Source organism: Mytilus californianus, unplaced genomic scaffold (genome assembly GCF_021869535.1).
Source record: "Mytilus californianus isolate M0D057914Y unplaced genomic scaffold, xbMytCali1.0.p SCAF_17, whole genome shotgun sequence".
NCBI lineage: Eukaryota > Metazoa > Mollusca > Bivalvia > Mytilida > Mytilidae > Mytilus > Mytilus californianus.
In genome coordinates, this window is record NW_026262659.1 from 1,419,507 (window position 1) to 1,447,436 (window position 27,930).

Genomic DNA, 27,930 nt, shown 5'->3' on the forward strand with positions numbered 1-27,930 from the left:
AAAATTATTATAATTATGTAGTTCATTGCAGTGTGATAAAAAAATGTTTTGTGAAATTTTCCACTGGAAAAGCAGCTCCTCATTTGGCAAAATATAATGCATTAATTTCCACCTAAACATTTCTATTTTATTATCTTTAAGATATTCAAAAGTTAATTTAATAGAGTCTTTGAATTCATTTTTTAGTCTACCTTTGCTTACGACTCTTTCCCATTAAAAAATCCAGTTGGTATTTATGTTTTTAATGGACTTTTTACTAATTTGTATATGTTTTTAATATTAATAGTTAGTACATCATTATTATCTTTTAGTTTAATTTTAGTTTGGTTGATACAAACTGTTGTTTTGAATGATTTCTCTGATTTCAATTTGTCTACCCATTGTTTTGGTATAGATTTTTTTAGTTTTAAGAATACAGAAATCACATTGCTTTTATTTCTTAATTATGAAGTAATTATTCCGTCTGATAAAGTTTCCCTGTTATCAATTATGTCATTTATATATAACATGTCACTATCAATCCAATAATCAAAGAACAAATATTTTCCTTGAGTTTTATGAATTTATTGCCCCATATTACTTGTTTTCTGATTTCTAAATAATTATCGATTTGATCATGATGATTGTTTTCACAATTATTCACAGTTATCCATGTTTTTATCATCTCTTGATAGAAGATTGGTGTATTGTTCCATATATTTGTATCTAGTAATTTTGTGTTATTTACATTCATCTTGAAAATAAGAAGGCTTTTTCCATATTTATTTAGGTATAGTTTTGATAATACAGACCAGTTTGCATTTCCTGATTGTAATATTTTTATAATCCATTAATATTTTAAATGTATTGATTTTATAATCAATTGTTTTTAACCCCAATCTCCTTCCCCCCTCAGAGAAGTTTTCAACTATTTCAACTAAATGAAGCAATGAACGAATTCTACTTATGAAAGTGTTGATGACATGAACAAAGTGTTGTCTTTTCTTGAATACAAGTGTTTTTTTTTTCTTTGTTTAATTTGAATTTTTTTGCGCGACTGATTTGAAACCAAGGCTGTGCTACCTTCAAAAGCTTCCTGAAGTAAGATTTGCCTGGGCTTTTTAAATAACGAGTCGTCTGTCATACCCTTGTTTTATTGGATAGCTGCACCTAGATCAGCATGATTATTATATTCTTGTATGCCGGACACACATAATACCCGAAAATAAAAGTATATTCAATCTTCTTATTTCATTGGACCTTTCAATCAGTTAGAAATGTTAACATTGAGTATTAAAGTTCTACTAGAAAATATAAGAACATATGCATATTGGATCTTTACCTTATATGCGACCAACTGTAGCATTATTTCATGTCACTGCTTTCACTGATATTCTGTTTAAAAGATAAAGTAAGGAAAATATCAATATAGACGATTTCAAAGGATACAAACAAAAAAAATGATGATATAATTAAAAAATAAGGAAAACAAGAATGTATTCATAGTTTACGGATGCCCCACTCACACTATCATTTTCTATGTTCAGTGGACCGTGAAATTGGTGTCAAATCTCTAATTTGGCATTCAAATTAGAAAGATCATACCATAGGAAACATGTGTACTACGTTTCAAGTTGATTGGACTACAACTTCATAAAAAACTACCTTGACCAAAAACTTTAACCTAAGGCCGAACGGACGAACAAACGAATGGACGCACAGACCGAAAAACATAATGCCATTAGGTGGGGCATAAAAAACTGACTGTAGAATATTTATCATATTATATATCATGCCAAACTATGATACGAATACTTTATATTTGATATATGTATGTAGCATTTGACCAAAATCTAAGAATAAATATAAATGATTTGTTAAATACATTTAATAACTATGATATCAATAAACAGTTCAAATATCAGTCCTGAGAAACAAACATACTAAAGAGTAAAACAATCAAAGGAGCAAAGATAGGTAAACAGTATTATCATTTCTTTCCTGTACCCAGTCAGGAATATGACAGTTGTTATCTATTAGTTTGATGAGTTTAATTTTTCCATTTGCTTAGGGACTTTTCGTTGAGAATTTTCCTCGGAGTTCGGTATTTTTGTTATTTTACTTTTTCCTGCTTTGGAAAGAAGGTTCATTATACAATTGAAATGGAAAAACAAATCAAAGTAGTTATCAGAAATCTTACAAAACATAACTTTATAAAAATATAAAAAATGTATACTGAAAACAATGCCGGATATCTTCAATACTATATCTCCAATTTCTAATAACAAGCAAGTTGCTTTCAAGATTATGAGAATATTACAATTCCTTTTTCCTCAAGGATTCAAGTCCAAATCTCCCAACTGCTCTTGTCCATACAAATAAACTTCTATCAGTCTTTATGTTACCGGGTTCCTTGGCATCTTCTTTACTGCAATGATTTTCTTTTAAAGTTGTTAACCAATTGCCCAATATATTCAAACTAAACAGGGAAAATAACCGAAGGTTTCATGTTAATTAATTCGAGGACATGCAAAAAAAAAGGAAGTCAATCATGAATTAAGGAGGGAATACAAAATTAGTATGTGCTATAAGTAGATTAGTTTTAACCATCTGAAGCCCGTGGTTAGTGATTAGTCCTACATCTGCGACATATATATTGTTGTTGCAGTAGGCAAGGCCTCAAATATAATTCTATATGCAAAAATCCTTGTTCTAATTGCATATAAATAAATTGATATTAATTCAATATTATCATATTTAAATTTACCTGTGTACGTATATTTTTTTTACGCCATTTTGTCTCAGGCTAGAGGTGTCTTTTTGACATTGTTCCTACATCTTTTGTTTTATTAATATTGTATTTATATTGTGTCATAGATCAAACTTATTCCTTCAGTGTATGTTTACTTATTTTTGTTGAAATGTCTTTTTGATCAAGTTAAGTCATTTCAATTGATATTTTATAGTGTGGCATTTTATTTTGTAATGTTACACTACTGTCTTAGGTTAGGGTGAAGGTTGGCGCCTGTTAAAACGTTTTAACCCGCTGCAATTCAATGCACCTATCTTAAATCAGGAGCCTTATGTTCAGTGGTTGTCGTTTGTTGGTGTGGTTCATAAGTGTTTCTCGTTTCTTGTTTTTATACAGATTAGACCGTTGGTTTTGCTGTTTGAATAGATTTTCACCAGTCATTTTGGAGCCTTTATAGCTTGCTGTTCGGTGTGACTCAAGGCTCTGTGTGGAAGGCCGTACTTTGTTCTATAATTGTTAACTTGTCCTACATTGTGACTTGGACGGAGAGTTGTCTCATTGGCACTAATACCATATCTTCTTATTTATATAGAAATAGCAAGTTAAAGATTATCACAAATCAGTGCTCTTTCTTTCGGTTTAACTTTAAAAAAGAATGAATTTTTGCATAAATAATTCGGAAAATGTTAAGATTGATCAGGGTCTCACTCAAGTTTATTTTAACAAATATTTTTTGCCATTGATTTGTCGAACTTATAAAGTGTAATTTTAATTTTTAGAACTAGGTCGATACCACTGCTGGTGAACTATCAGTCCCTAATAGTATTCTCATCTTAGTAGTCAGTGCTTCGGTACTGACACGATTTATAACCTTAAAACATACGGTTTTGCAATTCTCCGTTTATAAATCAATTTATAAATTATTATGGAAATAAGAGTCAAATTCTTTCAGGGAAAAATGCCTTTGATGGATTTGGCTATTATTTCTAATGTTGATTGTGATAAAATAGTTCTTCATTTAATCAGGTGCTATTGCAACCGTGGCCTACCCATATTTAGATTTTACCGTTCCTGGTGAAAGTCAATCACAAAAAACCGCCTCGGGTGCATAGAATTTATGAAATGCATATTTCATTTTTGTATTTGATTGCTCCTAAAAGTTATGAATAAAAAATTAAAAGGGTGTCACCGAATTATTTTTTAATTATATGAATAGTGGAATTTTTACTTATGAGTATGAATGGTTGATTTTCTAAACTGCGTGATGAAAAAAAAATGGACTTCATTGAAACAACGCTTTGAAAAATGGAAGGACGACTATTAGAATATTTCAGGGTAAATGGGAATCGAAAATATATGTAAATAGATTCATACATGAATGATCTTATGCTTTGCCATGTTTACACTCTGCAACATTATAAAGAACAGATATAGTTTAAACTCAATTGATGTATTGATATATAAAGGCAACAGTAGTATACCGCTTCTCGAAATTCATAAATCGATTGAGAAAAGAAAACAAATCCGGGTTACAAACTAAAACTGAGGGAAACACATCAAATATAAGAGGAGAACTACGACACAACAGAAACACAACATTAAAATGCAACACATACAGAAACGAACTATAATATAACAATGGCCATATTCCTGACTTGGTACAGGACATTTTAAGAAAATAATGGTGGGTTGAACCTGGTTTTGTGGCTAGCGAAACCTCCCGCTTTTATGGCAATGTTAAATATAACATTAAAATGACAACATTACATGACAGGACTACAATTCAAATAAATGGGAGAACATATAGGACAGAGAAACATACGAATAATAGCTAACAAAAGGTACCAGGTTTAAAATTTAATACACAAGACGCGCGTTTCGTCCACACAAGACTAACCAATGACGCTCAGATCAAAAAAGTACGAAAGCCAAAACAAGTACAAAGTTGAAGAGCATTGAGGACCAAAAGTTCCAAAAAGTTGTGCCAAATACGGCTAAGGTTATATGTCTGAAATAAAAAAAATCCTTAGTATTTAGAATAATTCATACTTTTGCAAACAATAAATTTATAAAAATGACTATATAAAAGATATACATGATAACACCGAAGTGGTGACTAACTACGGAATAAAAACGGATACATAAAACAACATAAACCAGCACATAAAAATCCACAGCCGAGTTGATATATCAAGGTGTCCATCGCAGTATCAGATTTAAAAAACGTCTCCATTGAAACTACTCGACTAAAATATGTACTCGAGAATGTGTATGATATAAAAATAAGAAGTGGTATGATTGCAGATGAGACAACTCTCCCCAAGTGACCAAATTACACAGAAATTTGAGTCTATCATTCAACATTTTGTACTTTTAACTATAGATGTATGAAGTACATGATGTAAATGATGTCTGAAAATTGATGGTTAAATGGTTAATTTAGAATATTTGTCTGTCGAGTGAAATTTAACTTAACATATACACAGGCAAATTTTGTTCACGTGAATTTAATGTGAAATTAACGTGAATTTCACGTGAAAAAATTCACGTGAATTTCACGTTAATCGAGCTTATACGCGTAATTCACGTGAAATATTTCACGTGAATTTCACGTTAAACTCACGTGATTTTCACGTGAAATACTGATTCACGTGAAATTCACGTGAAATTTTTCATGTGAAATTCACGTGAATTGAGCCTTCACGTGAAATTCACGTGAACTTTTCACGTGAAATTAACATGAATCGAGCTTCTTTTTTTTAATGAAATTAAAGTGAATTCAGCCTCAATCACACTAATTTCACAGGATTTGAGCTTATTTATGTAAGTCAATTCTAATCTAATACAAATTCTGTTTTGATATATATATAAACATGAAAAATATTATTCTTGGTCTGGACCATGTGTTCATACTTCCATTCTGTTTTACTTTCTTTGTTTCCAAAATTTTTTGGTCTTAAACAAAGAAGGCAAGCAAATGCATCACAGGATATAAATTATATCCAGGGCACCTTAGTTCACTCCTAGAACTTTTTTGGTTGTGTTGAGTCTCAATCCTTTTTTGTAAATGATTTATGGACTGTGGTCATTTATAGAAGTTGATTGCACTGATGTATATTTCATTTGAGTTGATTTTTATTATGTTTGTATAAGTCATATTGTGTGGTCATCAGTTTTGACACAAACCAATCACATTATGGAAAAGACTTACTTGCAAAAGATGCCAATTCTCTTTAAGAAGGTTTTGAAGAAAAAAAATTCGTAAGGGTTCCGCGGAACCCAGTGTCTCGCCTACTTTTGGTGTTAATCGCAGGCTCAACAAAATTGAGGAAAAAAATTAATAAAAATATTCCTCTCTATACTATCTTTTGATTGTAAGTAGCTTCTGTCCAAGTTTGGTAAAAATCCAGGATAATTTATGAATCTAATAAATGTTTTAAAAACTTAAACTGCAGAATGTATGTAATGTTGACTGGAAGAAAAACTAAGTCCATTTATAAGTAAAATATGGAAAAGATGGAACAAAATTTTATCAAAATTTCCTTCTAGATACTAGCTTTTGATCATAAACAAGCTTCTGTCCAAGTGTGGTACAAATCCAGGATAGTTTGAGAAAGTTGTTAAAATTTTAAAAACTTTATCCACAGAGTGAATGTAATGTTAACTGGCAGAAAAACTAAGTCCAATTATAAGTAAAATACGGAAAAAATGGAATTTTTTTTTTACAAAATTTACTTCTGGATACTATCTTATGATCATAAACAACCTTCTTTCCAAGTTTGGTAGAAATCCAGGATAGTTTAAGAAAGTTATTAAAATTTCAAAAACTTTAACCACAGAGTGAATGTAATGTTTCCTGGCAGAAAAACTAAGTCCACTTATAAGTAAAATACGGAAAAAATGGAATTTTTTTTTTACAAAATTTACTTTTGAATATAATCTTATGATCATAATCAAGCTTCTGTCCAAGTTTGGTAGAAATCCAGGATAGTTTAAGAAAGTTATTAAAATTTCAAAAACTTTAACCACAGAGTGAATGTAATGTTTCCTGGCAGAAAAACTAAGTCCACTTATAAGTAAAATATGGAAAAAATGGAATTTTTTTTTTACAAAATTTACTTTTGAATATAATCTTATGATCATAAACAAGCTTCTGTCCAAGTTTGGTAGAAATCCAGGATAGTTTAAGAAAGTTATTAAAATTTCAAAAACTTTAACCACAGAGTGAATATTTGTGGACGCCGCCGACGACGACGACGCCGACGGAATGTAGGATCGCTATGTCTCGCTTTTTCGACAAAAGTCGAAGGCTCGACAAAAACTAGTTCACCTCGCCACTTATTCATGTACCTGCTTAAAGCCAGAAATCTTTTCAGTGGTTGTCAAAAATCTCGTCTTAATAAAAAAAAAATATTCAGAGAATTTGGTGTTGATGGCTATTCTTGATTCATATTGTAATTTTTTTTATAGCCTCTGGTCAATTAAATAGATCATGGCATATCTTTTAGACACCTGTCTTTTGTTGAGGACTGCATGTTAGCACCTTAATGCCTTTCAGGTGTTTTTGTTGTTATATTGCTGGCTGATTGATGTATACCTCATGTCTCATTGTACTAATAAACTAAAATAGAAAGTTCTGTGAAATATAGCTGATATACAAATGTACCATATTGAAAGGCTCTCTGTAATTTACAACCATTTACTTCTTATTTCATATATGCAAAAATAGTTTTTTTCTCATTTTAACACTGATCTTAAGGTTAAGGCAAAATGTTGACAAACAACAGGCATATACCATTAAAAGATCTCAAAGTTTGGCTGCACAATAAGCTAAAAATTCTTGTTATTTCATTTTTTTATATAAAATTCATTTTAAAACATGCATTTTCATTTTTTTACTGTAACTTGTATGTTGACACAATAATTTGAATTTGAATTGTATTATATTCTGAAAGTACTTGTGGTTGAAAAAATATACACAATTGTTAATTCCAGTTGGTTTACGTTTCTTGAAAACACCACTACTATGACTACATGTCTGTTAATAATGTTTAAGAGTCCTCTTCTGCATATAATTGCTATTTGTACCCAAGGATTCCTTCATACATTTGCACTTCTCCTCCTAAGATGTTGCTCCAATGATAAAATCCTGTAATGCATACTTAGCAATCAGACTCTTTGAATACTTCCTACAGTTCCTGTAATATAATAAAATCAGCATGTTTGTTTCTGTAGTCAAGCAAAAAAGATAACACCAATTTAATCTCCAATGATTACCAAACTTATAATTAGGAGATAACTGTTTTGTATTTTAAGCTCAGACATGATCATTGGTGATTTGATGGTGATTTACCCAGTAAAACCCAGTAATTCCCACTGGGCTGGGCAATACTCATAAAACCCAGGTTTTTGCCAACCCTGTTTCAGGACATTTTGTAGCTCGCTATGCTGTATCAGTTTTGCTCATTGTTGAAAGCTGTACATATGATCATTTACAGTTGTCAATATTCAGTCATTTGGACTCTGGTGGATAGTTGTCTCATTGGCAATCATACCATGTCAAATTTTATAATAAATTACTTATGAAAACAAACCACATTACCTGTATATATAAGTATACTTAGTGCCTATAGAAACACAACTCATCATTTTCAAGGCCCCTTCTTACATGTCTTAGCCCCATTTAAATTACAATACTAACACAGTATGTTTATGGCTCTATGCATTCTGGAAACATCTGGTTACCTGATACTTTTCCAGTTAAGAAATTTGTGATTAGCTTCCATAGGGGTATAAATCAAAACTCCAAATGCTCTGAAAATTGATAATCTAGCAGACTGTACATTTTTTAATTACCTCTGCAACGGAGGTGTGGCGGTTCATTATGGTTGAACTTTGCCATGTTAACAAGTTGTACCTCCAAAACTGTAGGAGGAGTTAGCCAGACAAACAAAGTATCCTCATCCGGACGGACAGGGGTAAATTGATATTATTCCCCCTCGACTGTTGCTGGGCATAACTACATGTGCTGTAGCATGTGTAAGGGGACCAGAATTGTGTTTTTATTGGCACTCAGTATAAATTTATATAAAATAGATATCACAAGAGACGAGTAAACACGCTGAAATGTCTTGCATGTTTTACTATTCATGATATATTTTATGTTGATTGTTCTAAACATGCTAAAGATATAATTTTACTATAAGTATGATATATAAACTTAACATAACCAATGATCCATGAAAAAAATACTGTCAAGCAAATAATGCCAAGGTCAGAAAAACCAAGCCAGACAGACATGTGCACCTTACAATCATTGCCTACCCCAAATATCAGTCAGAGCTCTGACATAAACAAGTCAGAATAAAATGACTTCTTCAAGTCAGAAAGTGTTTTGAAATTCTGACCTGTACGCGTCAATTTTTGTTTTGCGTAGTTTTCACTCGAGTCCGTCAAACCAGAAGTTATTTTGAATTTGCCGCCGATCTACGACACATACGATCACGTGGTTTTTTGCAAGAGATCACGTTTTTGAGAGTCGTTGTTTTGGAAGTGTCTCGAACGAGAAGTCATTGAATATTATATTGATTATTTACGATTTTTAGTGAAAATCTAGGTCATTGTGGGCATTTTTAGAAAGGTAATTCATATTACCTCCGTATTTTCATGGTCATTTTTATATTTTTTGCCTATAAAGAAGTTCCTTGCAAGTTATTTTTTTGCTGTTTCATGAAGGCGCGCGACCTGTAAATACGGACGCGTGGTCTTTGAGATGACCTGGTGTTTGACAATTCTGACTTGTTCAGGTCAGAAAATGTTGTTATGATAATGAATTGTTATTTTCGGGAGATAACTCGTGTTGTCTTAAACAATATTAACATTATTAACCAGTCAGTTCAATTTAAAAAGTAAAATTATTGCTTCGAGCTGAACATCGTCACGTGATTTTTCTATTTTTAAACTCAATCACGAATTGATTTTTTAACCTTTCTGATTCGTTTCTCCCTATGTCTATGAGAAAAACGATCATTGTGAATATTGATATGATGATAATGAAACGAAAATGGGAAAAATTTTAATAAAAGAAAAAGGAAGGGAGGGGTTTAACTAAAGAACCCAAGGTTTTTTTTCTTATTTTTAAAGTTATAACTGAACTTGAGAACAATAAGTGATGCACACACCTGGTCTTCATTTATGATCATGGGACATGATAAAACAAATCAAATGAAATGTAGGGCAAGTCTCCAGGGATCACCCCTATCCCTGTCATTTCTCTATTCCTCTTTATAATGTCAAATTGATTTGAATGAAATATACCGGGCTAGTCTCCAGGTTTACCCCCACCCCCTGCCATTTGCAAATGTTCTTATATTTTGTAAACGGTAGAGATCCCCACCCCTAAACCATATATATTCTTGTATGGGACAATTTAACAAATCAAATGATATGTTGAGGAGGTCCCTGGGGGTCACCCCTACCCCTCCTGTTTGAAAACTTGTAAACGGTCGAGATCCCCACCCCTAAACCATATATTTTCTTGAATAGGACAATAAAACAAATCAAATGAAATATAGGGGAAGTCCCTTGGGGTCACCCCCACCCCCTCCTGTGTGAAAACTTGTAAACGGTCGGGATCCCCACCCCTTAACCATATATTTTCTTGTAAGGGTCAATAAGACAAATCAAATGAAATAAAGGTGAAGCCCCTGAGGGTCACGCCACCCCCTCATGTTTGAAAACTTGTAAACGGTCGAGATCCCCACCCCTAAACCATATACATTCTCGCACAGGACAATAAAACAAATCAAATGAAATATAGGGGAAGTCCATTGGGGTCATCCCTATCCCCCTTTTTGAAATGTTCTGGATCTCCACCCCTAAAGGTAAACCATATGATATTCCTGTTCGCCATTTCAAGAAGATTTGAATGACATGCAGGGTCAAACCCTAGGCGTCACTTATGCATATCACTTTACTAGACAAAACCAATTTGTACTGGAACTTGCCCAATGTCAGGCAACCATGGGAATGACGAATTATGGGAGCTTTGTTTGGGAGACTTCGCAACAGCATCCTGTTACAATTATTTCTTGTTTATTTTAATCTGCTGAGAGACCACCTTTACATATTACAAAATGTATATTTATCAGTGTTTGTGCAAACAGAATTGTCTATTCAGTATTATTTTCCTCTCACATGCATCACATCTTATTAATTACATGGATATAGGAAGATGTGGTATGAGTGCCAATGAGACAACTCTCCATCCAAGTTACAATTTATATAAGTAAACCATTATAGGTCAAGGTACGGCCTTCAACACGGAGCACTGGCTCACACCGAACAGCAAGCTATAAAGGGCCTAAAAAAATTACTAGTGTAAAACCATTCAAACGGAAAAACCAACGGTCTAATCTGTATATAAAAAAAAAAATTTTGGCATATTTGTTTTCCTCTGAAATTACACATCTATAATTCTTACCCCAGATGCTTAGCCACATGAAGCATTTACCTCTTATTTGAGACAAAGATAGTCTTTGTTTCTACAGAAGTGAGAAGAACATTGGAAGTCAGAATGTTCTGACTTATAAAAGTCTGAATGTTCTGACTTAATAAGGTCAGAAAGACTCAGAACGATCTGAAAATACTGACTTTTTTTAATGTTTAGAGTATTTTAGAATATGAATGCACTTGTCATGCTAGTACCATAAGAAACTCTGACAAGATTTTGTTCCCAAACAACAATTTTTAAAGATATTAAGAATAACAAGTGTACAATGGAACATAAATTACAAACTTATAAGTGTTGTGAAAAAAGCTATTTAAAAAAAAAATCAATAGATAGTTATCTTTCAACTTTTACATGTATTTAAAAAACAGTGAAAATATTATGGATTATATGTACGGCTTCTTGAAGGACAACAAAGTCACCATATTTGGTCTGAATTTGTATGTTTTTTCTCCTCAAAATTTTGTTAACATTAATAATGTCGGCTTTTTTCTTAACTAATTTTAAACATTCTTAATTATAATTAAATTTCCCCAACATTTTGCTTACAAACTCTTTAATTTCTAAAGTCAAATTGAAAGTTGTCTTCACAGATTCAATGTGTCTGAAAATGTTATATTGAAAAAACAATACTTATATCCTCAAATAAAATGGGCATACCATGAGTTTAATGGTCATGCAGATATGCAATCCAGGATGTTAACAATCAGAGTTTAGATTACAGTCATATAGTAATAGGCAGAGTTTTTCTTATATAATCAATAACCAGAGTAAAGATAATTGATTAATAGAGGTTTAGTTTAATATAAGTAATAAACAAAGCTAATTAATACACTTGCAATCACATACATGTAGTTAAATTAGTAAATACAGAATATTCATACAAAATTCAGACAGAAATACTGTAATAGGTCAAGTCATTAGGGACGACATCAAAAGTTCAATGTAGGATAAAAAACTTAATTCACATCACATAGTTTTTTCACTGACCCACCCACCCCCCCTCTTAACTTAATTTGGGAAAGATTGATTGACCAATATGGATTTATGTAAAATCGATTTTGGATAAACAAAACTTGCAGCAACTTTAACCCCACCCCCAAACTATTTGATTTAAGTTTTTTTTATCCTACATTGGTCTTTTGATGGCGTCCCTTAGAATGTGCTGACTTTGTACATGTTGTAGTGATAGTTATGGCACCCATACAACATATAGGAATCAGTCAAAAGGAGAGAAAAATTCCCGAAATTTGTCGGAATAACAAAATATAGACTCATTAATCTCTCCATCTTTTCAAAAATTATGAACCAGATTTTATGCATATCCATTTAGTTTTTGACGGACTCTTTTAAGTCAGAACATGATTTGACCTGTTTGAGTCAATTTGCAGAACAAAATTTCCAATCAAAGCTATGTGTTCTTCCTCTTAGCCCCCTTCTGAATCTGCCACTGTTGAGTTTATTAATTGATTTTTCCATACATTATCATTAATATCAAATGGCAATGCCTGACTTAATAATTTCAATAAATTTAGTTTTTGACTGATTTTTAAAAGTCAGAACATGACTTGACCTGTTTAAGTCAATTTGCAGAACAAAATTTCCAATCAAAGCTAGGTGTACTTCCTTTAAGCCCTGCAATGCCCGGCTTAAATATTTCAATAAATTAATTTTAGTTTTGGACTGACTCTTTTAAGTCAGAACATGATTTGACCTGTTTAAAACAAAATACATTTAATATTGAATATACCAAATAAACTTTTTTATAGTCCTCATTATTGTGACTTATGGGGACTTTATTCTCTCTGTCTTTTATCTGGCTCACCCATACATTTTTAAATCAATATGACAATACTATACTTAAAAGTTGTAATAAGTTTAGTTTTGTTTGACTCTTTGAAGTCAGAACATGATTTGACCTGTTAAAGTCAGTTTACAGAACAAAATTTCCAATCAAAGCTAGGTGTACTTCCTTTAAGCCCTGCTTCTGAATCTGCCATTTTCGAGTTTATTATTTGATAAGTTTTTAGAAACAATTAAGTCAAATGGTAATTTATTTTAGGGGATCTTACATATATTTCCTGTGTCTTTTATCTGACGTTCCCATACATTCATTAAATAACATATGGCAATGCCCAGCTTATATATTTCAATAAATTTATTTTAGTTTTTCACTGACTCTTTTAAGTCAGAACATGATTTGACCTGTTTAAAACAAAATACATTTAATATTGAATATACCAAATAAACTTTTTTATAGTCCTCATTATTGTGACTTATGGCGACCTTATTTCCTCTGTCTTTTATCTGGCTCACCTATATATTTTTAAATCAATATGACAATACTAGACTTAAAAGTTGTAATAAGTTAAGTTTTGTTTGACTCTTTGAAGTCAGAACATGATTTAACCTGTTAAAGTCAGTTTACAGAACAAAATTTCCAATCAAAACTGGTCTTTTCCTCTAAGCCCCCCCCCCCCCCCCCCCCTAATCTGAATCTGCTACTGTTGAGTTAATTAATTGATAAGTTTGTTTAGAAACAATTCAGTCAAATGGTTTTTAAAATAATATTTTTTATAACCAAAAGTTCCATATGTTAACTTAACAGAAAAAAAAGTCATGAAAATGCAGAAATAGAATAAAATTTTAAGATAATTTGATGAAATTTGTAAACAAAATACATTTGAATATTAAATATACCAAATAAACTTTTTTATAGTCCTCATTATTGTGACTTTATTATTGGGTGTCTTTTATCTGATTTTCCCATACATTCTTAAATGCATATGACAATTCCAGACTTAAAAGTTGCAATAATTAGTAAAAGTATAGTTTTTGACTGACTCTTTGAAGTCAGAACATAATGTGACTTGTTCAAGTCAGTTTGCACAACAGGATTTACCTCAATGAAATATTAAGATATCAAATATATACCAAATAAACTGCATATTTTGGCGTTAATATTGATTCACTTATAGAGTCTTTGCATCGGCACTAAACACATTTATTTAAAAACCAGTTGTTGGCATGACACGGGTTATGTTCTTCTCATATATGTTATGATGGTATGATACTAAACCCCTAACGGGAAGGATTGTGCCTGATATTCATATGATGAAGACATAATCTTTCAATCAGTTTAATTGAAGTCTGGAACTGGCATGTCAGTTAACTGCTAGTAGTCTGTTGTTATTTATGTATTATTGTCATTTTGTTTATTTTCTTTGGTTACATCTTCTGACATCAGACTCGGACTTCTCTTGAACTGAATTTTAATGTGCGTATTGTTATGCGTTTACTTTTCTACATTGGCTAGAGGTATAGGGGGAGGGTTGAGATCTCATAAACATGTTTAACCCCGCCGCATTTTTTGCGCCTGTCCCAAGTCAGGAGCCTCTAGCCTTTGTTAGTCTTGTATTATTTTTAATTTTAGTTTCTTGTGTACAATTTGGAGTTTAGTATGGCGTTCATTATCACTGAACTAGTATATATATTTGTTTAGGGGCCAGCTGAAGGACGCCTCCGGGTGCGGGAATTTCTCGCTGCATTGAAGACCTGTTGGTGGCCTTCTGCTGTTGTCTGTTCTGTGGTCGGGTTGTTGTCTCTTTGACACATTCCCCATTTCCATTCTCAATTTTATTTTATATAGTTCTAAAAATTGTGACTTAATATTTGTGATCTTTTTTCCTACTTGTATCCATACATTCTAACAATCACATCACAATCATGACAATGCCCGACTGTTACAGTTGCAATCCATTAGTGTTTGACAGACTCTTATAAGTCAGAACATGATTTGACCTGCTTGAGTCAGTTTACAGAACACAATTTCCAATCAAAGCTATGTGTTCTTCCTCTTAGTCCCCTTCTGAATCTGCCACTGTTGAGTTTATTAATTGATAAGTTTTAAGAAACAATTAAGTCAAATGGTTATTTATCTTAGAGGATCTTGCATGTATTTCGTGTGTATTTTATATGACTTCTCCATACATATCATTAATATCATATGGCATTGGCAATGCCTGACTTAAAAATTTCAATAAATTTAGTTTTTGACTGATTTTTTAAAGTCAGAACATGATTTGACCTGTTTAAGTCAATTTGTCAGAACATAATTTGACCTGTTCAAGTCAGTTTGCAGAACAAAATTTCCAATTAAAGCTAGGTGTACTTCCTTTAAGCCCTGCTTCTGAATCTACCATTTTTGAGTTTATTATTTGATAATTTTTTAGAAACAATTAAGTCAAATGGTTATTTATTTTAGGGGATCTTACATATATTTCCTATGTCTTTTATCTGACGTTCTCATACATTCATTAATATCATATGGTAGTGTCCAACTTTAAAATTTCAATAAACTTAGTTTTGGACTGACTGTTTTAAGTCAGAACATGATTTGACCTGTTTAAAACAAAATACATTTAATATTGAATATACCAAATAAACTTTTTTATAGTCCTCATTAATGTGACTTTAGGGGACCTTATTTCATCTGGCTTTTATCTGGCTTTCCTATACATTTTAAAATCAATATGAAAATCCTAGACTTAAAAGTTGAAATAAGTTTAGTTTTGTTTGACTCTTTGAAGTCAGAACATGATTTGACCTGTTAAAGTCAGTTTACAGAACAAAATTTCCAATCAAAACTAGGTCTTCTTCCTCTAAGCCCCCCCCCCCCCCTTTTTCCCTTTATCTGAATCTGCTACTGTTGAGTTAATTAATCATGTTAATTGATAAGTTTTTTTAGAAACAATTCAGTCAAATGGTCTTTAAAATAATATTTTTTACAACCAAAAGTTCAATGTGTTATTAACTTAACAGAAAAGAAAAAGTCATGAAAATACAGAAATAGAATAAAATTTTAAGATGATTTGATGAAACTTGTAAACAAAATACATTTGAATATTACATATACCAAACAAACTTTTTTATAGTCCTCATTATTGTGACTTTATTATTGGGTGTCTTTTATCTGTTTTTCCCATACATTCTTAAATGCATATGACAATTCCAGACTTAGAAGTTGCAATAATTAGTTAAAGTATAGTTTTGGACTGACTCTTTGAAGTCAAAACATAATTTGACCTGTTTAAAACAAAATACATTTAAATATTTAATATACCAAATAAACTTTTTTTATATAATCCTCATTATTGTGACTTTAGGGGACCTTATTTCCTCTGTTTTTTATCTGGCTCTCCCATACATTTTAAATCAATATGACAATACTAGACTTAAAAGTTGTAATAAGTTTAGTTTTGACTGACTCTTTGAGGTCAGAACATGATTTGACCTGTTAAAGTCAGTTTACAGAACAAAATTTCCAATCAAAGCTAGGTGTACTTCCTTTAATCGAAGAAAGTCCTTGCTTTCAGACTGCTTCTGAATCTGCCATTTTCGAGTTTATCATTTGATAAGTTTTTAGAAACAATTAAGTCAAATGGTTATTTATTTTAGGGGATCTTAACATATATTTCCTGTGTCTTTTATCTGACGTTCCCATACATTCATTTAATATCATGGCAATGCCCGGCTTAAATATTTCAATAAATTTATTTTAGTTTTGGACTGACTCTTTTAAGTCAGAACATGATTTGACCTGTTTAAAACAAAATACATTTAATATTGAATATACCAAATAAACTTTTTTATAGTCCTCATTATTGTGACTTATGGGGACCTAATTTCCTCAGTCTTTTATCTGGCTTACCTATACATTTTTAAATCAATATGACAATACTAGACTTAAAAGTTGTAATACGTTTAGTAAGTCAGAACATAATGTGACTTGTTTGAGTCAGTTTGCACAACAGTATTTACCTCAATGAAATATTAAAATAATAAATGTTTTGCTCTTAATACATTTAGCTTAAAGTGGATGAGAATATATCTTTTATTAACATAGTCTTATCATGAATAAGTGTCTTGTTTTTCCTTGGAAGATTTGAAGTAATGTCATGGTACTAGTAAATGTATCCAATATTGTATTTTGTAAATCTTTTGATATTCAGAAAATTGTATGATCCATTTTTTCTCACCTGGTTTTTCTTTGTATTTTGAAATAATTGAAAGTGATGAGATAAATATATTATGTTTAGATTCTGGAAAGGAGAAGGTATGATGTCAGATGAGCCCCACTTTTTAAAACTCTTTAATTCGAAACTAGTTATCACCATATTTTTATGGAGATTGATAACAAAGTGGTAGTAATGACTGCTTCAAATCAGAACAAAAATGACCTCTCGAAGTCAAAATGCATTAAAAAGGGGCATAAATCTTATTAGAATATGAAGATATTAAGTCACAACATTTTGTGCAAAAGCTGATCTGTGGAAGTCATTTTATGATAAATTAAAGTCTGACATAAACTGACCTGTACAAGTCATATTCTGTTGAGTGCAAGAAGGGAGACAACACTTACATCAAATTATATCTGACCTATGGAAGTCATTTTATTCTGACTTGTTTATGTCAGAGCTCTGACTGAATATAGCTGATCTGTTAATTGATTATAGCTTGTATAGTATACAACAAACACAGTGGCAAATCCAGAAATTTTCATAAGTGGGGGCCCACTGACTGCCTAAGAAGGGGCCCGCTCTGGTCAAGCTTCAGTGATTCCCTATATAATCAACCAAATTTTTCCCAGAACAGGGAAGGGGGGAGGCCCCCTGCCCCCCTAAATCCGCCTCTGCAAACAGACCAAAATATGAAACTTATTATTGACTAATGAACTATGAATATCAGGTCATGGTAAGATGAACCCTGCCCAGACAGACATGTACACCATACAATCAGTTGCAGACAAGACAAAAATGGCCTAATTCATGATAGCAGTTATTGTTTAATCTTGGTCAAGCTATTTTGATAATTTTCCTCAAACTACAAGCATAACATATATACACCTGGGAATATTAATATGAAATAAGAATTGAAATCTAAGGAAATCCAGAATATAATATTCTATTCTCATAAATTTACATGGACTGAAAAGGGGTAAACAAATCTAACTACATGCCTATTCCATACATGTATATATAGCAGATTAACTTTTCCCTTGATCTGTTGATTGATAGTGTTTTTTTATTTTGTCAGTTTGCGTGGACTCCTTTTTAAATTTGCACAGGATTCGGCATTTTTGTTATACAATTTTGACAGCAAATACTGTAACAAATACATACCAGTTACATGTACTGTATCTATAGGGTCTCCACTACATGTATATCTAATCAAGTCATTCATTTCATCGAAACATATAACATGTATAACTTCACTTCCACTTACATCTGGAGAGCTAATTCTGAAAATTTAAATTCCAGTGATTATTATAAATATAAGACCTGAACCTGATCATGCTGATGAACTGTTTTCCAAATAAAAACATGGCAATACAACTGAAAATTCATTTAGATATATGTCAAATTCACACAGGCAATTGTTTTAAATAAATGTTGATAGTGTCCACATGAGGACACAGATGATGCCCCTGCTTGCATATCATATAGTTATAAAGGGACATAACTGAAGAACGGTAAAAGTGATGCTACCCAAATTTGAACTTGATCTGAGTTTTGTGGTAATAAGCATTGTATGTAAGTCTCATAACATTCGGTTGAGGCTAACTTGAGTAGAAAACAGAAACTAAAAATTCAGCAATTTTTCTATTTGTAAACACGCATAACTCTAGAACAGTTGTGTATAAGTTTCATAACATTTGGTTGAGGCAAACTTAAGTTAGAGAACGGAAACTAAAACTTTTGCAATTTTTCCATTTCTAAAGGGCATAACTCTAGAACGGTTAAAGTGACGCCACCAAAATTCAAACTTGATCTGTGTTTTGTGGTAATAAGAATTGTGTATAATTTTCATAACATTTGGTTGAGGCAAACTTAAGTTAGAGAACGGAAACCAATTTTGGGACGTACGTACAGACGGACAAGGGTAAAACTTAATGCCCCCACCGTTACGGCAGGGGCATAAAAATATTCACCAAGAGAGAAAACAATTAATTTTTCTTTTAACCAATAAGTGAACATCACTAGCAAAATGACTAGTACTAAATTTCTAGATTGAACTGTTGCGCATTTTGTCAGGATCTTTAACAGCTGAGTAAACAGTATTGTTCTGTTCATTGTTGAAGGTCTTAAAGTGGCCTAAAACTGCTTACATCCCCTTCATTTTGACCGTGGCTGATCATGATAGTTTTCTTATTGGCAATCCTACCACATCTCCTTATTTTCAAATTACTAAAAATTATCAATCTGCAACAATTAAATTCTATTTATATACACAGCTACTTTTGCATAGGTACTATTTCTGTACCAAACATATGTAGTACTGGAAATCTACTTTTAATATTCAGTACTATTTTGTTACTTTAAAATTAGTGCAATATTTAGGAAACTTTATTTTACAGTAGCAGTGTACATGTACATTGTATATATATTGATTAAAGGTAATCTGATCATCACTATGAAGCAATGTTCAAAACACTCTCCCATTATCAGAAATCAAATTTATTTAAAGTCCAATGACAAAGTATATGTGCAAAACACTCAAAACTTTTTTTAAGTACCACAATCTGACAGAATTCATACATATACATAATCAGTGAGGCATAAAATGAAGGTCAAAAAGATATACTTTTTGTTGGATGCTACATCATCATTATTAGTTAAATGAATGCAAGACATTGAGTACATGTAGTTACTAGTACATAATATTTGAACTTAAAATAAAGGATAATCTGATTTTTATCAGTCTCTGATCAGAAATAAAGCCACACAACAGCGAAATATATGTATCAGAGATGCACATACAATCATTGAATATATGTTTAAGATTAATACTTAGCATTGGCTGTCAACGTACATTTTTTGGTACATGTAAAAATGGACTGTCTGATAGGCAAACTCCACATAGAGATTGGACACTACATGTAGGTTACTTCATTAATTCCAGTATCAGTCATTATCAATAGTCAACTCCTCTGCCCATACCTTGTAATACTGCTGAAAGGGAGAAAACAGTACATTTGTGGACGCAATACTATTCAAAGAGTTTTGCAAACAATTAGCTTATAATATACATGTATTTCTTGCTATATGTATTTATATTAAACTTAGAATTGTACTATCAAATATCAACTAGAGGCTCTCAAGAGCCTGTGTCACTCAACTGTATCCACTGTTGTTTTGAAAATCATAATTAATAGTATTAGATACCCTTTAATGATTTTATTAAATTTGGTCCAGTAGTTTAAACTAAAAGCAGGTCATCCCATTGTAGTCTTACAACAGTAACTGAAGACCCCTTGTCATTATTAAATTAGTTTTCAAGTTGTAACCATTTGAAATTGATTATTTACAATTTCCCCTTAGACTGTATGGGATTTGCTCATTGTTGAAGGATGAACTGTGACCTGTAGTTTATGTTAACTTCTACATGTATGTCATTTAATCTTGGGTGAAAGGAAATTATACCATATCTTCTTTTATCTATATATTAGTTCAGGTGTATGAACATATACAAATGATGTACAATGTGTATTATTCAAGACTTAAATGTTTTGAAACCAGAAAATCCTTCTTTTTTTTTGGCCCCAAATTATTAAATGGTTTACATGGTTTAGTCTGTTACCCCAAAAATTAATCCAAACCTTCTTTTGAGGTATGGAACCTACAAATGACCTATTAAGTAGTACAATTTTATAGTTATCCTACACTTATACACAATTTATTGCCATGAAACATGAAAAATGCTTGTTTTGGACCATAATTCCTACATTTGTCCTAAACAGTTTCTGCTATAAAAAAAAATCATCTGAACTGAAACAAAATTTGAACTCGATATGCAACTTGTCATATTAAAACTACATGTATACAATAATCATGAAAATTATCAGATCAATATCTTCAAGCATATATAACAATAAAATGCTCTGCTGGGCGCAGCTTGATACGACCGCAGAGGTCGAACCCTGAACAGTTGGAGCAAGTATGGACACAACATACAAGCTTGATACAGCTTTGGATTGTGATTAAATATTTGACACAGCATAGGTTCTGACGCAGAATGAATGTGGTCAAAGAACTTAAAGATTCAGCATATCAAAGAACCCCAAGAATTCAATTTTTGTTAAAATCAAACTAAGTTTCATTTTGGACCCTTTGGACCCTAATGTAGACTAATTTGAACAAGAGGCTGTCAGAGAGACAGCAAACGGGATTTTCCTGCAGAGGTCGAACACTGAACAGTTGAGCAAGTATGGACACTACATTTAAACTTAAAACAGCTCTGAATTTGGATTGTGATTGAATATTTGACACATCATAGGTTTGTGACACAAAATGAATGTAGTCAAAGAACTGATATATTTGAAATTGGACATTTAAATACCTATTATGGTCCAATATCCAAAATCTAAGTACATATTAGAATCAGCATATCAAAGAACCCCAAGAATTCAATTTTTGATGAAATCAGACAAAAGTTTAATCTAGGACCCTTTGGACCCTGATTTGGACCAACTTGAAAACTGGGCCTAAAAATCTAATATCTAAATAGAGTTTAAATTCAGCATTTGAAAGAACCCTATATATATATTTAATTTATGTTGAAATGAAACACTGGTTAATTTTATCCATAATACATGTAATATTTTCTGTGCAAATGGAAATAACTCAAACTGGATAAATAGTTCTCTAAAATAAGATATGATGCATTTTTTCAAATTATAATCAATAATATAATAACAACAACCAGTGATGACTAATTAATATAAGTTCTCTAAAATTAGATATGATTTAACACTCAAACATTGTTAGAATCAGCATATCAAAGAACCAAAGAATTCAATTTTTGATGAAATTAAACAAAAGTTTAATTTAGGACCCTTTGGACCTCAATGTGGTATTATCTTATTAATAATGAAAAGCTCGACCGTTTACAAGTTCTTAAACAGGAGGGGGGTGGGGGTGACCCAAAGGGACTCGCCTAATACCCCATGGATTTCATTTGATTTGTTTTATTGTCCCATACAAGAATATATATGGTTTCGGAGATCTTGACCCTTTACAAGTTTTCAAAAAGAAGGGGGTGGGGGTGACCCCAGGGGACTCGCCTAAAATTTTGAGGCATTACCCCCAAAATCAATCCCAGCATTCCCTTTGTGATATGGAACCTTGTGGTACAATGTCAGAGAGATCCATACACTAACACACAAGTTATTGTCTGGAAGTTACAAAAATGCTTATTTTTGGCCCCTAATTCCTTAACTGTTGGTACCATAACCCCCAAAATCAATCCCAACCTTCCTTTTGTGGTATCAAACCTTATGGTAAAATTTCATAGAGATCCATTCACTTGAACTAAAGTTATTGTGCGAAAACCAATGTGTCTTCGGACGAAGACGACGACGCCAACTTCATACCAATATACGACCGCAAAATTTTTTAATTTTTTGCGGTAGTATAAAAATGAAAGTGAAAAACTGATTGTTTGCGTGAATGTAGCTCTGCAAAATTAAAACAACTTAAGTTATTTTTTCTGAACAGAATATATATTGAACTTGATCTGTGAACTTGTCATAATGTATACATATCTAAATATTATTGTTTATAATAATATTGTTTGTTTGCTATATGCCCTTCTGGGGCCCTAATTTGGTGAATAAAAATATTCTATTCTATTCTATATATAAGGGCGAGGGTTTGGATTCCCCTAACATGTTTAACCCCGCCACATTCTGTATATATGTGCCTGTCCCAAGTCAGGACTCTGAGCCTGTAATATTAATTCAGTGGTTGTCCTTTGTTGCTTTGTTACATATATATTTGTTTTAAGCGTTCAATTTTTTATACATTAATTATGCCATTAGTTTTCTTGTTTGAATGTTTTACATTTGTGATTTTGGGGCCTTTTATAGCTGGGTTTGTGGTATGGGCTTTGCTCATTGTTGAAGGCCATACGCAACTATTATCAGCACCCGCTTTGCGCATGTGTCAAATTTGACCACAATCGATATCGATAAATTTACTATAGATTGTTAAAGGAAATCTGAAATTTTGATTAGCTGTCTGTAAATATCATTAAATTTCTTTTTCATTGGCATCAATTTTGAAAGTTCAATTTATAAGCTTTCTACAGATCTAATTTGTATTTTGATAAGGATTGCAGAAGTTAGGGCCTTTTTCAATTAAAGAACACCGGGTGCACGACCTATTACATTGTACTTCATACAATACGAAACCAAAAATGTGTGCACATGGGTTTTCTTTAATGAATTGACATAAAATCTTTATTAGAAACAGCTTCATTCGCATGTATATTTATTCTCTGGTTTTAAATCTATCCAACGATATAAATTTCATATTTTACAATTTTTTTATTCAAAAATCGAGATGCGATCATTTTTTGAAGTTGACCAGAAATAATCTAAGTCAAACCAGGTAAATATAATATTCATGGATAAATAATTAACACATGACAATGTGATAACTTCTGTTATTCTCAGTAGACATGAGTTGTTTGTGTTTTTTTTTCTTTGACGGTTTAACAATGTTTAATAGCCTCTTTCTTTTCAAGTTTACTTTATAAATTGTAAATTTCAATGCACAAAAGTTTCAAATGAGAAAAAAAAAATATTCTCCAAGATAAACCAATTGCCAAAGTCTTAAAAGAATAAGACAAGGGCAGCATATGTGCCAGTGTGGACTATATACGAAAATATTTGTATGTAGTAATGCTAATTTAAAGATTACAAAACGACAATCGCTTAAAATTGAAATAAATTGAACTAAAATATTTTAACAGTTTAAGGAAGATGGGGTGTCTAAATTATAATCCATAGAATTTTTTTAATAATTTGCCAAAATGTAGTTTATATCATGCTTTTTAAAAAAAAATAATAAAAAGAATGGGACACGGGGCTTATTTTCACGCTACAGGTTGTGCAAAATTGACAGATTTTGTAATGATTATGCATGGAAAACCCAATTTTCTGCCATAAAACGAAAACTACACCATAGAATTTTGAGATAAAATATGTGAAGATAGCTCTAATAGTATGCTTTCAGATAAGAAAAATAAAAAATGGGGTCATGGGACCCGTTTTCTTGCTACATAATAAAATAGGTAAATTCCTAACACATTCTATTGTAAAAGTAACTTTATCTGAATTATCTGCCCTTACATTTGAGTTGCCTCCCCTTATATGGCAAAGTTGGAAAAAATAGAATCAAACAAAAGTATTCTGTTTTTTTGTAAAATACAACCATAAATATGATAAAATAGGTCATTTTCTATATTGAAATGAAAATTCTTACACATGAATTACCTACTACTCTCAAAATTTGCACCTTTTATTAAAGATCTAGACCGATTGTTTTCTGGTATTTCAAAATTCAAGATGGAGGAAGACACCCTATCTACCTTAAGAAACAAAATTTTAGATACATACATGTACATGTGAATTTACTAGTCTATTGCTTGTTTGATGCACATTCTCCTTTTATACACTTAACTTTTAGAAAAATAAATCGCATTGAACAAAATAAATATTATTTTTAATTTGTCTCCGTCCTTTCAAAAGATTCTATCATGAAAAAAATTTTAATTTTGCAATTGAACATTTATGTAAAATATTTATTAAAAAGGAAACTTATTTTAATTATTTTTCTGTTAATGTAAAGTTTACGGAGAGCTGTCTCATTGGCACTCATACCACATCTTCTTACATTTACAAAATTTATAAAAAAAAAAAATGTATATTGTACATTTTTTGTACATGTATTTGCAGAATTTGAAATTTTTAATTTATCAAATGAATAAGATAATTGGAATCGTTAAAATTCAGAATTATAATTGAAAACAGATGCCTGCGACCCCTGTTGTTTCGATTAGCATGTTTTCTAAAGATATCCGTGTAAAGTTCACAAATTTCAACATGTATTTGGTCACCTGGTGTGAATTTCAGATAAAATTGTCAAGTTCAAATCTGTGGTTAAAACTTTCCTTTACATATCAGTTATATTATTATCTGGGCAGGGTACTCCCCCCCCCCCCCCCCCCTTTTTTTATATTATACTCTGAACATTATTGTATACACTTTTTCTGTGGGACTTTCTTTATGTAAAACAAGATAAAAATCTACGTTGTCTCATATTCGGATTTACGTCGAAAGAAAGGTTTAAGATATATCAAAATCGAACAACATCGTGTGAACATTTCTATTGATGACTATAGTGAATCATTTTTCGATTATGTATTTTGTTATTACATGAATTACATCTATCCATATTTTGATTGTCAACTCATTGCATACTTCTCTAAAAATGATGTTACTGAAATCAAGAATATTATATCTAATATAATATAACCTCACAATTACAACCCTCTTGCTTTTGAAATTGTTAAAGAACAATTTTAATTTTATGTAAGTGCTTTTATAAACTATAACAAGCCAACGATTTAATGATAGATATATATACATGTACATGTATATATGTTTGGTTATCATAATCTCGTATTTGTCCTTTTTCGACTTTTTATTTTGTATGTTTGATATTCGGTAAAATAGAATTTTATCTTTGGGAAATAAAGTCAGTTTATACAACTCGTATTCATGTGGAACCTAGCATGCTACAATGTCATATGGTTATAATATTGTTTACTTAGTGTTGTCAAATTATTAACGAGTGTCAACATTGTCTTTACAAACTCAGCATGTTGTCTTGATAAGATATCACACACAGAAAAGACTGATCAGACGGATAAGAAATTAAAATCATGCCCGATAACTTGTACTGGCTTACACTGAGGATAATAGTTGGCCATGCTGTACAGTGACCTGTAGCATTCTCATTGGCAATCATTCCACATCTTCTTTTTTATACTGTATCGTTTTGTTGTCATTATTGATTTATACCATTTGTAGTTTTCTGTAATCTAAATATGCTGGAATAAAAAAAATTGACACAATTCAAGTCAATTGTGTTGCTTCTGATATGACGTTAAATCTAATGTCAAAGTGAGGTACAGCCACGTGACCAGTATTAGAGTGTACATTTTGTACAACAGATTAGGTACATAGTATTTGATCTGGCTTTCAGTTACTGCTAGCAAGTCCGGAAACTTGTCAGTGATTGTCTTGTGTCATGTATGTGATAACTGCAAGTCAGCCAAGTGTTTGTTATCTATATAACTTTTGAGTTAATCATAGATAAGATAGTAATACGTATGATTTGAATCATACACAAATAAAAAAAGAAGTGACAAATTTATACTGTATAAGACTCAGTCAGAATTTGACATATCCATCTCCATTAATGGCATTATTCATAAATATTTTTTGATCTGCCATTATCTGGGAAGTTGCGACACTTAAAGAATTCGATATGAGAAACTAAATCATGAATGCGTCTTAAAAGATTTAAGTATCCATATGAACATTGAAAAATTATAAGCAGGTAATGAACTAATAAGTTGGTAGTTTAACTTTAGTTTGTTCAAATTGTTAAAAAAAATCGATAGCTTAAGACCCCTTGACTTCGTGAATAACAGAATGCAAGCTACGTTACTGTATACAAATAATAAAATAACTTACAATTCAACTGGAATTTGAAATTAGATGCGTTAGGTCCTATGGGGCGAACGTGTATAAAAATTATTTGGGAGCGAACGAAAACGATACCAAAATCGAAGATGAAAACCATTCTCATTCAGTCATTGCAGATTTCTGTTTATTCCTGCACTATTAAATCATTTGTTTGAGTTACCTGTAGTACATCCTCGAGTATTCATTGATTCATAGCTCCTTGGTATTGTTTGTCTTGTTAAATTAACTGAAACAAGTACTGTTGTTGATAATCGGCTGACGGCGTTCTTCTCTTTAAGACGCGTCATAATCTGTATCTTTCAAGCGTTTTAAAAAAACCCGACTCCGGACGAGAGATTCACGGATATTGTCCTGATCTGATGTTCAAAGTATTTCTCCATGTGAAAAGTGAAAAATAGGTACCTGCTAGTTCCCCCATTCCTACTATACAAATCCTTGGAACATATAACAAATTATTTTGTTAATAAGCATCCTTTACATAGGAGCACCTCCACATGGAGCTGTTAGTTAATTAAACCCTTACAACTATTTAATATATATATTTATAAAATCTGGGACTATTATACTAACTTAGTATAATAGTCCCAGATAAAATATAATAAATATAATTTCAATTATGACTGTGATTTCATTGTGTAAAAGAATATATATATATATATCTATACAAAAGTAAAATGTTTAACCTTAATTCAATGAGCAAGCCTTGTCTAATTGGCAATCATTTACCACACATTTATTAAAGCTTAAAGAATGTAAGTTTTTTTTAATAATAAAGTGTAAATGTAACCAAGGAATTGTATATTTAAATATACAATTCCTTGATGTAACCATTCATTTTTTCTGAATAAAAACATTAATCTAAGAATACAGGGACGTAAAATTGTTTTGTAATTTTAAAATGTGTCCCAGTGCAACAATTGATCATGCAATCTTTCAATTTCAAAGATTATAAACAAAATTTGCTTCTTGTATAGATGTCATGTTATAAAAAGCAATACAAAAAATTTTATACTGCACTTTCAATATACTTAAAAAATTGATAAACATTCAAATTTACATTTATTGACAAAATTT

General features: G+C 31.4%; 1 long non-coding RNA gene across 1 annotated transcript; it reads right to left on the reverse strand.

Moving 5' to 3' along the window:
- Nucleotides 1-7,613: 7,613 nt before the first annotated feature.
- LOC127726224 (uncharacterized) lies at nucleotides 7,614-27,472 on the reverse strand. Its single transcript, XR_007993407.1, has 4 exons — nucleotides 27,017-27,472; nucleotides 20,112-20,251; nucleotides 18,422-18,540; nucleotides 7,614-7,929 (listed from the first exon to the last, which is right to left on the reverse strand). It is a non-coding gene; the product is annotated as an uncharacterized LOC127726224 (long non-coding RNA).
- Nucleotides 27,473-27,930: the final 458 nt, after the last annotated feature.